Genomic DNA, 16986 nt, shown 5'->3' on the forward strand with positions numbered 1-16986 from the left:
CAACTTGTTCATCCGTTCCCTAATACTTTATTGTTATGGCTCCACTTGCCTGAAGTACTCTTTCGATCATCTAAAGCTTCTGCACAATCACTATCAGTGAAACCAAATAATTTACATTTAAATTTTGTTTTGAACACACTTGGTTTCATACCATACCAAGCCTCAAAAGGAGTTCGATTCATAACAGCCTTTGTTGGTGAAATATTCAACAAATAAACTGCTGTTGCAACTGTTGATTTGGAAGATGTTTTCCTTTAAGCAAACTTCTTACCATTTCAACTATTTTCTTCACAAATAGAACTAAACTCATTAGATAAAAATGCACCACCTCTATATGTCCGAAGTGTCTTTATATATCTACCATTTTGTCTTTCTACCTTAAACTTTCAAAAATTATCAAATATTTCAGATTTCAATTTCAAAAAATATACCCAACTCATGTGACTATAATCATCCGTAAATAATAAAAAATATTGACTTCCACCAAATGATTTTGTATTCATAGGTCCACATAAGTCAACATGAATTAATTCAAGACAATTAGATGCTCTCCATGCTTTTCCAATAGGAAACGATTTTTTTACTTTGTTTCCCATAAATACATCCTTCACATACATCAAGTGTATTAATCTTGGGCAATCCGAAAACCATTCCTTTTTGACTTAACAACCTTAAACCTTTAATGTTAAGGTGTCCATATCTTAAATGCCATAAACTAAACTCATTCTTTTGAGTTGTGATAAGCGTATGCCTTTCAATATTTGACACATCAAGTGAAAACATCTTGTTTTGTGTCATGTAAACATTTACTATAATCAAACTAGATTTTTTATCTCTAATAGTACATGAACCATCATCAAATATTACTGAATATCCATCATCTACTAATTATCCAACACTCAACAAGTTATGTGATAAAGTAGGAACAAAGAAAACATTATCAAGGTGTTTTACCTTCCCTTAATTTATCTTCACCTCAATTATTCCTTTCCCTTCCAATTGGATTTGCTTGCTATCTCCAAGTCTAACTTTCAACTTGTGAGTTTCATCAATATCTCTAAATATTGATTTTATGCCTGACATATGATTAGAACATCCACTATCTAGAAACCAAATATCATTTGAGATATTATGAACATTTGAATGAGTCATAAACAACTTACTATTTTCTTCATTTTTTTTCATATAGCTTGCTTGCTTTTCTCTTTTCCAGCAATCTACCTTTATGTGACCAAACTTTTTATAATAGTGAAATTCCACTTTTGTAATTTTTTTGATCATAATTTGATTGCCCTTGTTCATCAAAGTGTCCTCTTCCTCTTCCATTTCCTCTACCACGAAATCCTCCTCTGCCACGTCATCTTCCTGCTAATTTTTTATCTTCTTTTGAAGTAGAAGACTCTCCCTTAACCTGAAATGCTTTTTCTTCATTTTTTTCAAGTGATCTGTTCAACCTTACTTCATGTACTTGCAAGGAACCCATTAGTTCATCAAATGAATAAGTAGATAAATATTTTGATTCCTCAATTGCGACAACAACATGATCAAATTTCGGAGTTAAACTTCTCAAAACTTTTGCAACAATTATATGATCAGGAAGATATTTACCATAAGATTTCATTTGGCTAACAAATTCAGTCACTCGAGAAAGAAAATCTTACACCGATTCATTGTTTTTCATGAACAAAATTTCAAACTCACGACGGAGGGTTTGAAGTTTTACCATAATCACCCTTGATGAGCCTTGAAATTCATTTTGAAATATCAACCAAGCTTGCTTTGAGGTTGTCGCTGCTGCAATTCTTGAGAAGATCGTCTCATGTATAGCTTGTTGAATGAAGAACAATGCTTTTGAGTCCTTTCTATTCTCCCTCAGCCTGATTTCGTCATCTGGATCTACATATCCATTCTCTATTAAGTCCCAAAAATCTTGAGACTTGAATAGAGTCTTCATCTTGATAGTTCAAAATTCATAGCTTTTGCCCAAAAAAATTAGGATAAGGGGTCGAGACATGGAATTGCCGTTAAAAGCCATAATGCCCAGTTTAGATTGAAACTAGTTTCTGATACCATAAATGTTGGGGATGAAGGAGCAAAGAAAAAATAGAATACTATGATGCAAGTAAAAAGAAGCCTTTCGATTCAAGAAAACTGATGTAGTATTAAAAACATGAGGATTGATAAGAACACTTACAAGATATCAAATACACACAGACTCACTCTCTATCTATATTTTTCTCCATTTGCTTCATGAATTGCGGTCCTATTTATAGGACCTAGTGACAACCACCCACCACCCTATAACTACTAGATCATGATTGAGGTGGTTATTTAAATCATCCTATAACCACTAAATCATATAACTATCTAGATAGATAACTATGAATCAAATCTCAACACTTCTATCAACTAAACTAATCACAAGTGATAAGAATTGAGACTTTTCTTAGTGGGATTATGGCATGGCATTGACTAACTATGGCTGTTTTATTCCTTAGGGGTTTTTGCGTTGAAAGTACCTGTGAAGAAGACAAAAGTAAATTTGTGCTTTCACGAGATTGGTTTTGAAGATTCATAATGCTTGGGGCTTTCAACTTGACGTCTGTGTTAGAGATCTCTTAAGGAGATCGAATCGAAGTCAAGTTGTGGCCCAGTTAAAATATTATTCAAACTTAAATAATTAAAAATCTCAATATAGTAGTAAAGTCGGATGATGCACGAAAATAAGTTGGATTAATGGATTTGATTGGACATGGCGTGGATAATGATCAAAATTGAAGTAAAGGTTGCTTGAAGTTGAAGAATTGTAACATAATGATTAGTCATATTTACCTCATAAAGAAAAATATTTTATTATGTCATAATTGATTCTTTACATTTATTCTTGATTGTAAGCAACTCTTATATATTACCATGTATGATTATAGCCTTTTATGTAAGTGTATAGTTGGGTAACACAAATCATAGAGGTGGATAATAATTTTCGTGTTCTCCATAATTTTCTTTGTGGTTCTCTACCTCTTTCGCCCGTGACAATAAAAAACAAACCCTAAGTCCACCTAACACAATTTATACTTTATGTTTAAGGAGTAAACCTAAAATACTTGAGCCTAACTATTGTAATAATTAAAAATTACAATAATTCTTTTATTTTGCATTTTTTATCTAAAGACACTAACTCTAAAAATTTGAAAATACTTAAGATCTTTCATATAAAATAATTCATGGTCAATTAAAAGGTCTTCGTTAAATATTTAATGATCTTTTGAACAATAATTTTTGGTAAATAATATTTACATTAATTGATATTAAAAATATAATTTTATTTATTATTTATCAAACACAAAGAATTCTACAACACATAGATAGGACAAAATTCTCTTGTAACTTATAGTTGGATATCATGGTCATATTAATTACTCCCCAATAAGTACTTTATTCTTTTGATATTAATGGAAATAATAGATAAGACAATTGTATATCTAACTGGCGAGAGATAAGTTAGATCAAAATTCTGTTCTAACTTATAGTTGGATATTGTGGTCATATTAATTACTTTAGAACACGTACTTTATTCTTTTGATATTAATGAAAATATTAGGCAGGCAATTGTATGTCTAACTAGCGGGATAAGTTAGATGAAAATTCCCTTCTAATTTATAGTTGAATATTGTGTATCTGTTTTGATATTAATTGCTCTACAACAAGTACTTTGTTCTTTTGATATTAATAGAAATAATAGGCACGATAATTGTATATCCAAATAGCAGGACAAGTTAGATCTAAATTTTCTTCCAATGGGAAAACCAACCTCTCAAGCAAACACCAATTTGTCACGTAAGAATCATGTGTGATTTTCTTAATTGTTTTTATTTTTATTTTTTCAAAAGATGTTTCTTTAAATGGTTTTCTATTTCTAATAATATTTGAAATATCCCTTAATAATCCAAAAGACATAATATGATGTCACTTATATTTTTTAATAGTTTTATAATTCTTTTCGAACCTTAATAAAAATATTATAATATATTGGAAAATACCGTTGTAATTCAAAACTGATAAAAATAATAAGTGGAAAAATTGGTAGACAAAATATCATTGAGGTTATTGAGAGGTACTTTATGTATTATTTGAAGTATGAGCATCATTTTAGAAAAAAAAAATTAAAAACTTGGAAGTTTACTTATAGAAATCGTCCGAGCATCATTATTAACCTATGATTTCATAATTATGATGATTAGATCTCACAGTAAGCTTGCGTCATTAGTAAGTTTTATTATTTTTTAAAATATCTTGGTGATCTGATAACACACCGGTAAACACTTTATATAAAGATAAAGTTATTTTATCTTATCATATTATATTTATATGGTTATATTAAAACTATAGCAGGCTATTTACATTATAGATTTTTTTTTAATTAGTTGTACCTAGAAATCAATAATAGCATTATAATCAACAAGTGTCTCTTTGTGTCTTTTGACTCTTTCAATTTTTTTTTTCTTTGTTTAGACTTTTTTTTAACTATATATAATTTCTCTTAGGCAATCAGTAGGCTTGGCAATATAAACTTCCGTGTCCTTCATTCTTTTTAATTTTTAATCTATTTAATTAAGGATAAGAAAACATATCCTCATTTTTTGCTTTTTTTCTTTTGATATATTACTTTCAAAAGAGTCCTCTACCTTTGACCACACAGGTTGAGTCTCTCTTGGAGATTTCTTTTGGATATTTGAATAAAATATCCAATCCTTGATGAAGTATTACTTCCTCTAAAGACAGGTGTGGTATGATAACTGTGAAATATTAAGATGTTGATGTTTCATACGCCAAATGATAGAGCCAATTGGAACTATACATTTCTTTTATAGCTGGACAAAAGATTTAAGCAAGGTGTTGGCCAAAGCTTTTTCGACCATAGTTTTAGTTATAGGTCCCACCATGGAGTACAGGTATAGAATCTTGATATGCATAGTTCCACCAACCACAGATTGAGCATTGTTGACCTCTCGAGAAGGTCTTTATCAACATCTTAATTGTACATCGGTATATTAAGTTAAACGGAAAGAATCCAGTAAAACCTTGACAAAAAGATTGGAGTAACTCATTTTCTCTTAGAAATCATCCATTAGCTGATAAAGTCGAGTGATTGCTTGAACTCAAATCATTATAATTTTTATAAGTATATATATATTCTTCTCAATTTATTTATCCTCAATTTATTTTTATAAGATTATACTAAGCAATTCCTTCATTTCATCCTTTTTTTTTTTTTTTTTTCTGTCACTCTATCTGTTCTCTCACTTAAAACCCTTGATATGCCCTTGATATAATACTTTGCAGGAGATTCTAGTGATTATGCATAATTTTTTAAGTTAATCGAGGCTTTACCTTATTTTCTTTTCTCTTATTCTTTGACGTCAAAGAATGTAACAAAGGTTAGGAAAGAGATGAGAATTACAAGACTCAATTATTAAGATTATATTCATATATATTTATTATATGTAATATATCAAATTTATTATTAATTTATTATTTTCACAATTGTCTGTTTTGATTGTTATTATGATATGATTTCTCTATTCTCACTGAATTTTAGATATTATAATTATTTTTACCCTTATGATTATGAGAAAAATTTTAATCATTTTTTAATTTAATTTAATTCTTTTAATAGAAGTCCAAGTCAAGAGTAATCGTATATTTCAATCCTCCCTTGGGTTTCTATATGATATGTAGCTAACGTCAGAGTGACCATAGCACTCGAGGGTGTGCGTCATGAGGACTTTCCTAGCTAACTTCATTGAAGAGATGAGTACAACAAAGACCTTATAATTGATCTTATATATGGAGAAATTTGATTTTTTCTTGAGTATATTTGAGTGAGGATAACTGATCTTATAATTGAACTTGAGAAATTTAATTTTTCACTATACTACATATTGGTAGGAGTTACTAAACTATGCTAATCTTATGTAGGCTTTTAAGCATGTTCTTGGTTGTTGATCTCAAATAATTTTTTTTGCTTTTGATTTTTAATTTCTCTTTTGGTTTTTGATTTTTCTTTTCTCTCTCTCCTTAACACTTGAATATTTATTTAATATTACTTATTATATAATCAAACCAACGCTGAGTTAATTTTTTTATTATTGTAACTATATGTGACTTTACATATTGTAATCCAAGCCCCTTTAACATTAATTTTATAATCAACAAAATACTAATCACAATTAATCTTTTTTCTTTTAGAGAAAGTTCAAATTTTATTATAGTGCTAGTTTGTACATTATGCTGAAAAGAAAAATTATGTTGAAATATGCTATCAACCTGGAATATAAAGATTGGTAGTGGAATGGGATGCAGAGATCATAATCGAGGAGAATATTGAGTGTAAATTGTTTGATGTATTCCATGAGATTAATAGAAGTAATCATTGGCTACCCTATTCACATTCGTCTATCATTCTTTTTTCAAAGAATAAATAATAAAGATGGGATTTAAATTCAATATCTTAAGATAAATTATCAAAATCTTTGCCAAGTAGATTAGCTGTCAAAGTCTACCAAAATCTTGGCAAAATTTTTTTTGCCAAGTAGACAAGTTGATGACAACATAATTTTTGTTGTCATCAGTTTGATAGCATGCTGCACGTGGAAGTTGATAGCATATTCATAGGCCAAATGGCTTTCCATCGGAGAATGCATCTCCGGTAATTGAGCTCCAATCATATGAAGAAGTGCCATGCTTGTGCCTTGCGATGGTTTCCTAGTTATTTATAGCTGCATCTCACGCTCAAGAACGAAAGGCCGTGGTAAATGGGGCCTGGAGGGGAGATTGCATGGTCTCGTTTTCATTTTCTTTTTCACAAGATTTTAAGATGACGGAGGGAGTAGGGCAGAATAATTGATTGAACATTGTCATAAATTTTCTTCGAACCAAAAAAAAGTCAACCTATAAAGCATAATTAATTGGTCATGATTATGATCAGAGTCAGCCGGTATGGGTCTAATTAGAGGATCAATTGTTAACATAATATATTTTCAATAAATATTAGAAATAATAAAATATATCTATCAACTTAAAAAATCCATCACATTCCATTATCAACTCAATAAATCTATCAACTTAAAAAAAAAAAAAATCCATCAAGTAAACTTAGAGTATTCCTAATTTTATTCAGAAGCTTTTATTTTGGTTAGAATCTCAACATCACATTCCATTATCAATCTTGATACTCCAGGTTAGCTTTTATGGTCATCGAGTTGATAGAATGCTCCAGTCTCACTAATTTCTTCAAAAATGTAATCAAGCATATGAATAAGATTCTTCAAAAATGCTTTAACCTATAAATATGTGTACCCAGCAATTAATGATGGCAATATAAAAAATAAATGTCTTGCTCTCTCATAAATTGTGAAAGATTTTATATATTCCTTTTTCTTAATTAATGAGTACAAGTATCATTATTAATCCTATTTTAATCCCTTTATCATCGATCTTAAATTTTTATAATTTACTCGTATCTAAAATAATTTTTATATTTTTAAAAACATAGCATATAAGCTCCTCCCATTAAGTTTGGGTTAACAAATGTTATAGTCTACTTAGTAATATACTAACTCATAATAAAGGATTAAGATTTATTTTAGTCCAGATCTCTTAAATATTTATGATTTAATCATATCTAAAATAACCTTATATTTTAAAAAATATATTATATAAGTCCCTCCCATCAACTCATAATAAATTATTAATATATTGACATATATAATTTAAATTTAAAAAAATTGATAATATGTTGATTTGAAAACGTGGACCGGTTGTCTAGTTAATTTCCTTTAAAACAAGCCTTTCTATGATCTAGCGGGTAACATGCTGGTCTTGCTTCTACATTCGTTGTAAAGGGAGGAGCCTTTTAGCAGTTACAGCAGTCGAGAGTCTCACGATGGAGAGCTGATCCCTCGGGCCCAAAGAGAAAACTACTAGTCGCATTGCACACTTCAGCATCCGAAGTTTCTCTCTTGTTATACCGTGGCTCATGTCCAACATCATCACTAGATCAATCAAAGTGTGAAGAGGGGTGAAGGACTCCTCCGTTAGTGCAGTTAGTAGATCATGTGTAAGGGACCACAAGTAGCCCATAGAACTCATCCTCTCGTTTCACATCCTCCTTCTTCTCGTCATCGTTGTAAGCTTTCTCATCCTTGTCCTTGTTGGCTGCTTTTGGTATAGGATTGAATCGCACATCCCCTCCTTGGTTGGGCTTTGACAAAAGATTAATGGCTCATCGTCGTAATAGACCTTAGTAGCAACAACAACTGTGGTAGCCACTCTGTTCTCCCACAACTGTCGTTCCCTACCTTTGTTTGTGTTCTAGATGTCAACGTTGGTGGTTTTCCTATTCGGGTTCTGGTTCTCTATCTCTCCCATTGCCCCTCGACAACGAGTGCATTGTCTTCTTAACAATAGAGTGCAGAGAGAAAGGGCGCATTGTCACAGACAAACTTCGAAACAGGATGTTTGATGTAATGCTTATATATGTCCATGTCTTTCTATTTGTTTATGCTTTGTATAGTATGTAGAGGGACGACCAAAGGCTTAATAGTCCCATTTTAGTTGGGTTTGGTGGCCTCTTTAGGCTTGTAAATAAAGGTTGTGTCATGTGGACACTTGTGAGAGATTTTCGATCTATAATGGACCTTTGTTGTGGACACTTATAGGATGACCGCTCACCTACACAGAAGGTCCTGTCGGGTGGTTACCGACTGTGGCCCCTTGACAAGTAAGTCAGTGTGGGGTTCTACTTTTTCTCCCTCCCCCTATGCCGGATGCCAGCCAGGAGCTTTTATACTACTGTACAAGATTAGTCGTATGCGGGTTTGGCGTGACGGTCAATCCTCGAGGGGTGAGATGGTACCTTTGTGCGGCCATCATCTCGAGACGTGTGGAATGGCACCATGCTGTCACGGACAAACTTCGAAACAGGGTGTTTGATGTAATGCTTATATATGTCCGTGTCTTTTGGCATGTTCATGCCTTGTACAGAATGTAGAAGGGCGGCCGAAGGCTTAATAGTCCCACTTTAGTTGGGTTGGTGGCCTCTTTAGGCTTGTAAATAAAGGTTGTGTCATGTGGACACGTACGAGAGCTTTTCGGTCTGTAATGGACCATTTTACCCTTTGTTGTGCCACTGTTCAGAGCTTGTAAAGTCTGTTTGTAATTTGCATTGTCTATGAAGTGTTCTTTCGGAGATGTTTGCTTGTGGATCCCGATTGAGGCGTTCTCTCTAATCCGTTCTCTCTTTTGGTGGTCTTATGGGACAATGGGAGGCTTCGGGGAGGCTGACCTTTACGGACGGACACGCAAGGGTGCCGCACGACTTAAGCAAAACCAGCTAAGTCTGTGTCATATGGTATCAGAGCGGGACAAGCAATCATAGAAACACTTAGCATGCAAACGTGGGGGACCTAGCGGGGCTGCATTGAGGGCAGTCAGCACACGCGCGACCGTTTGAGGGAAAACGAGCATGGAGATGTAGGGAAAAGAGTCGCTCAGAGGAGCGGGCATCTGACATTGGCATTCAGAGGAATGGCCAACCCTTCGCGCAAGAGGCACCACGAGAACAGGCAAGCTTGGAAGAATGCGGAGCGCACAAAGGTTGGGATCGTTGAGTTTGGGCTACGGCTCAACGTTGACAACTATACTTGATGGTGCTCTAGGCAAGCGAGGCGCTTGGCAAGAATGAGACCATGCAAGGCGGAATGAGTTGTTCAGCGATTGAAAGAGTTGTGCAAAGCTCACAGAGGTGAGGGGAATTGCTATCTCAAAGAATTCGATACTCATGCATGGGCTTGTATGCGGACGATGGAATGTTCGCGGCCATCCCAAGGCGACCGAAACTCGGCGCCATGGAGCATTGAAACTTTCTCTTCGGCATACGAAGGATACGTCCGGAGGAGGCTGAAGTGTGCAACGAGTTCAGCATGTTGCTAGTCCTTGAGGGGTGCAGCGGTGGCTGTATTGACGTGGAGGCGCAATCTAGCAAGTGCGTTTGCAGGAGGCAGAACAATGCACAGTTTGTTCAGCAGATCGGAGTAGTCCAAGGGGATGGTGGTCTCCGAAACAAAGAGAGATGTTGCTCCAACGGGACAGTTATCCAGGAGGGATAAGTCTCGGCTCTCCAGAGGGAGAATCATGTGAGACGGACTTCACATGTTGAGGAGGAGTACCTCAACAAACAACAACTCCACGAAGCTCGATGGACTGAGCAAGCGGCGAGGAGTCGTCGCATGATCTCGCTTGAGAGAATGCATTGGTGGATGCATTGCGAGATCAAGTGGGGGAGCGACCTAAAGCAACACAGATGAAGGCACATTTGGAGTCGATATGAGATCGAACTCAAGGGAGGGCTGACCCGTGGAATGGTGGGCACGAGGGCTACCATCGACTCAATGCAAAAACGAGGAGCGGAGCAACTTGGGTGTAACTTGGTGAAGTACCCAAGCCGCATGAAGGGAGCCAGCAGAGAAGTTGGAACATGGAGCAGAGGCACAGTGCTTTCCTTAGACAGAGGTCAAGGACATGAACTCTTGCAGAGGCAAGAACAGGATCATGTTGTTCCATGGGTTCTTCATTCTGACGGAGTGGACTCATCTTGCATGGTGCCAAAGACGAAGGGAGTTTCTGGGCACATGCACCTTATCTCAGAGGAGCATTTGATGGAGGAACTAAGGCGACTCAATTTGCAGAGGCGAAGTTGGGTTCAGAAGGCTTTAGCACGGGGCAAGAGGACGCAGAGGCGGGTACTCTTGAAGAATATGCCACAGTGTTGCCAGTCAAGTTGCTAGGCAGGAAGCAGTGCGCAGCGGAGATTGTGCTGGTAGGGGCAGAGGTCCAGGATCCAGACAATGGTGCACAAATTACAGTGAAGTCGGTGGACTTCGGGAGCTACTAGGTGACGGACTGTCCTAGAGCGGGGCTTCATCTAGGTGTGACCCAAGAGTGGGTGGATGAAGGTCGATTGCCAAAGGAGCGAACAAAATCGAAGGTGGAAGAGACCCTGCGATGTATTAGCAGAGGCCACACATGGAGGGTTCACAATTCGAGTTTATTCCACAAGGATCAAAATGCAATGGAGATGTCACCAGGAGGTGACATGGTGCAGCGGATCGTGGTGGAACAGTTCGTGGCAATGCGATACACACAACCATGTCCCGTGAGGGATGAGATCCTATGGAGGTATGATCGGGAGCTACTGGGAGCTCCACTTCGGTGAACAACACGACGGCAAGAAGGGCTATGGATTCAAGGAGTGAAGGCCATGGTACCGCAGAGGCGGGTCTTCCGGGCATGCACCGAATTTTGCATCGGATGAAAACCTTGGTCATCAGCATATGGGGGCTGGGTTCCACCAAGGGAAAAGTTCAAATGCAAGTACCAGTGAGTCCCATAGGAGGGACTTGATCATGCAGAGGTATGATCGAAGCAGCTGGAGAGTTGGACTGCTCCAGAGCTTATATTCGCTTAAGGGAGCCCGGCAAGTCAGAGGACACGGCCGAGTAAGCGAACGTTGTTACCAAGGAAGCTAAGAAGAGTAGAATCGGTGCAAAACCTATAATGCGATGGCAGAGGCCATGCATGGGAGTTGCAGTCTGTCTTTCCATCGACCAAAGGGAGCTGCTTGCAGAACACAGAGGTGTTGAAGTAGGGGGTCGAAAGGGGCGAGGAAGCGACGACAAGTCCAGAGGGACTTAGCTACCCAAAATCAAGCATCAGTCAGAATGGAGGTGGACTCAGAGGAGTGCCACGGAGACATATCTACTGATCATGGAGAAAAGGGATGTAGAGGCGAGGCGACGGATAGTAGGGCCATGGGCATGGTAGCGCCATGGTACCGCAAAGGCGGGACTTCCGTGCAAGTCATTGATCCCTTGCTCTCATGGAGGGAGAGCGCTTGGTCGTGAAAGGGGCCGAGGAGGTGGAGCATGTAGAGGCAAACTCCAAGTACCGAGACAAGGCTGAAGGGCAAAGGCCAAGAAACTTCGTAAGACCGGTGTCAACAAGTTTCTCATCAAGATAGCCGTAAGTGAAGGACTTCGGGTCATGCAAGAGTGCACGACCAAGGAACGAAGCAAGCAGTACGCGGTGCTGTACCTTTGCTACTCAGTGGAGTAGGCGGCAGGGTTGATGGAGAAGATGGTACAATCCCAGAGGCGACCTCATCTATCAGAGAATTACTCCAAGTTTGGGTGAAAACTTCCCGCATTCCAGAAGTTCGATGGCATTGAGAAGGTGAATCACAGTAGCCAACTCAACGCAAGGAGTGCAAACACTTCAAGTGCTTCAGAAGTGTGAGCAAAGAGCAGGCGAAGGCCATAATCAGCTCGATGCATGAAGTACAACCTCGAGGAGGCGGGCAAAGTCAAGTAACCTTTACCTTCTCAACTCTTAAGAGAATGGGCGAAACCGAGTACCCCAGTTCTCTTATCTATATCCAGCAGAGGAGCTCTGCACAAGTTCAAAGACCCTTCGAAGATAATGGAAGACAATAGTTGTCAAATCCTCACCAACGGTGATCAGTGCTACTGAGAGTAGATTGTTCGCTTCATTTCCCAACGAAATGCCAATCGAAAGCGAAAGTGATGCGAACCTACTTGGATGTGACAACTAACTGAAAGAAGAGTCAATGAGCAGATTTTGTGGAGGAAGGACCCAAAACTTCAGAAGTTTGCGAGACGATGCTCGTTAAAGCTCCAACAAGCATCTACCCAGTTCAAATAGCATGTGGAATTTCTAAGAGACTGGCGCAGTAAGGATGGTCTTTTCCTTCATCTGGGAGATCCACAGGAATCAACAAGGATCAACACAACTCAGCCAACCCCACACCAGAGTCAGAGTCATTGGCGAGTTGAAGCAGCATGGTAGATCAAAGGTTCGACTACTCAAAAATAGCAGCGGAGAGCAGCTAGGAGCCAGGAGGCGCATTGCAGCTGGAGCAGAAGATTGAAGACTCAGCAAAGGTGAAGAGTTGTAGTGTTCACAAAGGCTTCGACGAGGACGTCGAAGGAATAAGTGGGGGAGAATGTCACGGACAAACTTTGAAACAGGGTGTTTGATGTAATGCTTATATATGTTCGTGTCTTTTGGCATGTTCATGCCTTGTACAGAATGTAGAAGGGCGGCCGAAGGCTTAATAGTCCTACTTTAGTTGGGTTGGTGGCCTCTTTAGGCTTGTAAATAAAGGTTGTGTCATGTGGACACGTACGAGAGCTTTTCGGTCTGTAATGGACCATTTTACCCTTTGTTGTGCCACTGTTCAGAGCTTGTAAAGTCTGTTTGTAATTTGCATTGTCTATGAAGTGTTCTTTCGGAGATGTCTGCTTGTGGATCCCGATTGAGGCGTTCTCTCTAACCCGTTCTCTCTTTTGGTGGTCCTATGGGACAATGGGAGGCTTCGGGGAGGCTGACCTTTGCGGACGGACATGCAAGGGTGCCGCACGACTTAGGCAAAACCAGCTAAGTCCGTGTCAATGCGGTGCCGTCTTGGGCTTACCAGGATGGGACATACTGAGCGACGTCTTGGTACGATTGCTGGCTCGACACGTGGGAGTGCTTCTTTTACTGATTTGACTGTAGTGTGATATGACATCGATTGTAACGGGACTTGAGCTAGAAAGACTAATTATGGCTCTTTCTGGACCATTTGTCGTTAGTGTTTCTTTTGAATTGTTTCCTTTAGGTGCTTTTGCCAGCTCGGTTTTCAGCAAACATAATGCTTGGGGCAGTCAACTTGATGTTTGTCTTAGTGATCTCTCCACGAGTTTGAATCTAAGTTAAATTGGTCAGACTATCATACATTATGGTTGCATCAACATGTATGTATACGTACGATCAGCTGTTTCGTTTGCTTTGGTTACCAACAACAATAAGTGCTATTTTTAGAACATTGCCAATTGTTTTGATACTGCATTTACTGCACTACTCCTTTGCTGAATTCATGATATATCTGCAGCCATCAATATAGAGAAGGACGCTTTATGCATAGAATTATTACTAATGACTTAACGTATTCTAATGGAATAAGAATCTCGCAAAATAGGTCCAAGTATGGTCATGGCTTTATGCATAGAGTTGTTGGCCATGCTCAATCCAACTTCTTTGGCGTTTGGTGGAACTGTGCTTCCATTGATCATTAAGATTCTAGGTATGCCGATGCGTCCACATCACAGTGGGGCCTACATCCAGAAAAATGAGGTGTCCATGCAACAGTTTTGACCGTAAACAACTTGGCCTTCTCATTGGTCAATCTATGATTCAAGATAAACATGAGATAGAATTGTTGCTTTGCGTTCGTTGGCTTGTGAAACATGAAAAATGTGTGAAGGCAACTCACAAGCAGCATATGCTTATTTTTGTTAAACAATGATAGAACATCCTAGAGATGTCTTCTCCAAAAGGCATTTGAACTATGAATATAATACATTAGGACAAAAAGATGGTCGTGGAGATCCTTCTTTCCCTCCCGCAAGTAATGTCCTAAGTATGTAACGTTAGTATAAAGGTCAAAGAATAAAAATAAAAAATATGACCAACTTGAAGGGGTTAAATAGGATCAAAGAATGATAATTGTGCCTCCAATTTTGAGAGAGAAAACTTTTGTCGGATTACTGTCCTGCCACTGGATCTTATCTTATTCATTGATTAAAAAAAGACACAATATATAAAATCTTTCACAATTTATGAGACAACAATACATTTATTTTTTATATTGCCGTCATTAATTTCTGGGTATACCTATTTATATATAGATTAAATCATTTTTGAAGAAACTTATTCATATGTTTGATTACATTTTTGAAGAAATTAGTGAGACTGGAGCATTCTATCAACTCGATGACTATAAAAGCTGGCCTGGAATATCAAGATTGATAATGGAATGTGATGTTGAGATTCTAACCAAAATAAAAGCTTTTGAATTAAATTAGGAATACTCTAAGTTTACTTGATGGAATTTTTTTTTTAAAAGTTGATAGGTTTATCGAGTTGATAATGGAATGTGATGGATTTTTTAAGTTGATAGATATATTTTATTATTTCTAATATTTATTGAAAATATATTATATTATGTTATCAATTGATCCACTAATTAGACTCATACCTACTGACTGCCATCATAATCATGACCAATTAATTATGCATTGTAGGGTTGACTATTTTTCGTTGGAAGAAAATTTAGGACAATGCTCAATCGATTATTTTACCTACTCCCAAGGAAAAGAAAACGACATCATGCAATCTCCCCCATTTAGCACGGCCTCTCGTTCTTGAGCGTGACATGCAGCCATAAAGAACGAGGAACCTCTACCGTCCCCTTGTCATACACGAGAAACCATCGCAAAGCACAAAGCATGGCACTTCCTCACATGATTGGAGAACGATTGCTGGAGATTCATTCTCCGATGGAAAGCCATTTGGCCTATGAATATGCTATCAACTTCCGCGTGCAGCAAGCATGCTATCAAACTGATGAGGACAAAAATTATGTTGTCATCAACTTGTCTACTTGGCAAAAAAAATTTTGCCAAGGTTTTGGTAGACTTTGACAGCTAATCTACTTGGCAAAGATTTTGATAATTAATTTATTTTAAGATATTGAATTTAAATCTCATCTTTATTATTTATTCTTTGAAAAAAAGAATGATAGACGAATGTGAATAGGGTAGCCAATGATTACTTCTATTAACCTCATGCAAGACATCAAACAATTTACACTCAATATTCCTATTATAGTTCCAAAGAAAACAGGAGGATTCTCCTCGATTATGATCTCTGCATCCCATTCCACTACCAATCTTGATATTCCAAGTTGATAGCATATTTCATCATAATTTTTGTTGTCAACATAATGTACAAACTGGCACTATAATAAAATTTGAACTTTTTCTAAAAAAAAAGAGATTAATTGTGATTAGTATTTTGTTGATTAGAAAATTAATGTTAAAGGGGCTTGGATTACATAAGTAAAGTCACATATAGTTACAATAATAAAAAAATTAACTCAGTGTTAGTTTGATTATAGAATAAGTAATATTAAAATAAATATTCACCGGTGTTAAGGAGAGAGAGAAAAGAAAAATAAAAATCCAAAAGAGAAATTAAAAATCAAAAACGAAAAAAAAATTACTAAAGATCAACAACCAAGAACATGCTTAAAATCCTACACAAGATTAGCATAGTTTAGTAACTTCCACCTACATCTATAGTGAAAAATTAAATTTCTAAAAATTAAATTTCTCTCTATATAAGATCAATTATAAGGTTTGTGTTGTAGTCATCTCTTCAATGGAGCTGGCCAAGAAAGTCCTCAAGACATACATCCTCGAGTGCTATGGTCATTCCAAATTTAGTTTGATATCGTACCGAGACACATGAAGGATTGAAATGTACGATCGCTCTGACTTGGGCTTCTATTAAAAGAATTAAATTAAATTAAAAGATAGAATTAAAACCTCTATCATAATCAAAGGGTAAAAATAATTATAATATCTAAAATTTAGTGAGAATAGAGAGGTCATACCATAATAACGATCACTATCAAACAGACAATTGTGAAAATAATAAATCAATAATAAATTTGATATATTACGTATAATAAAAATATATGAATATAGTCTTAACAATTGACTCTTTGTAACTCTCATCTCTTTCCTAACCCTTATTATCAAGTAGTTGTGCATAATCACTATAAGAATCTCCTACAAAGTATTATATTAAGAACATATCAAGCGTTTTAAGTGAGGGAACCAGACAAAAGAAAAAAATGATAAGACGATACGAAGGAATTGCTTAGTATAATCTTGTATCACAAGGAAAAATAAATTAAGAAGAATATATATACTTATAAAAATTATAATAATTTGAGGTCAAGCTATCACTTGACTTTATAAGAGAAAATGAGTTCCTCCATGAAAACTTTTTGTTAAGGTT

The sequence above is a fragment of the Musa acuminata genome, chromosome BXJ2-3 (genome assembly GCF_036884655.1).
Source record: "Musa acuminata AAA Group cultivar baxijiao chromosome BXJ2-3, Cavendish_Baxijiao_AAA, whole genome shotgun sequence".
NCBI classification, from domain to species: domain Eukaryota; kingdom Viridiplantae; phylum Streptophyta; class Magnoliopsida; order Zingiberales; family Musaceae; genus Musa; species Musa acuminata.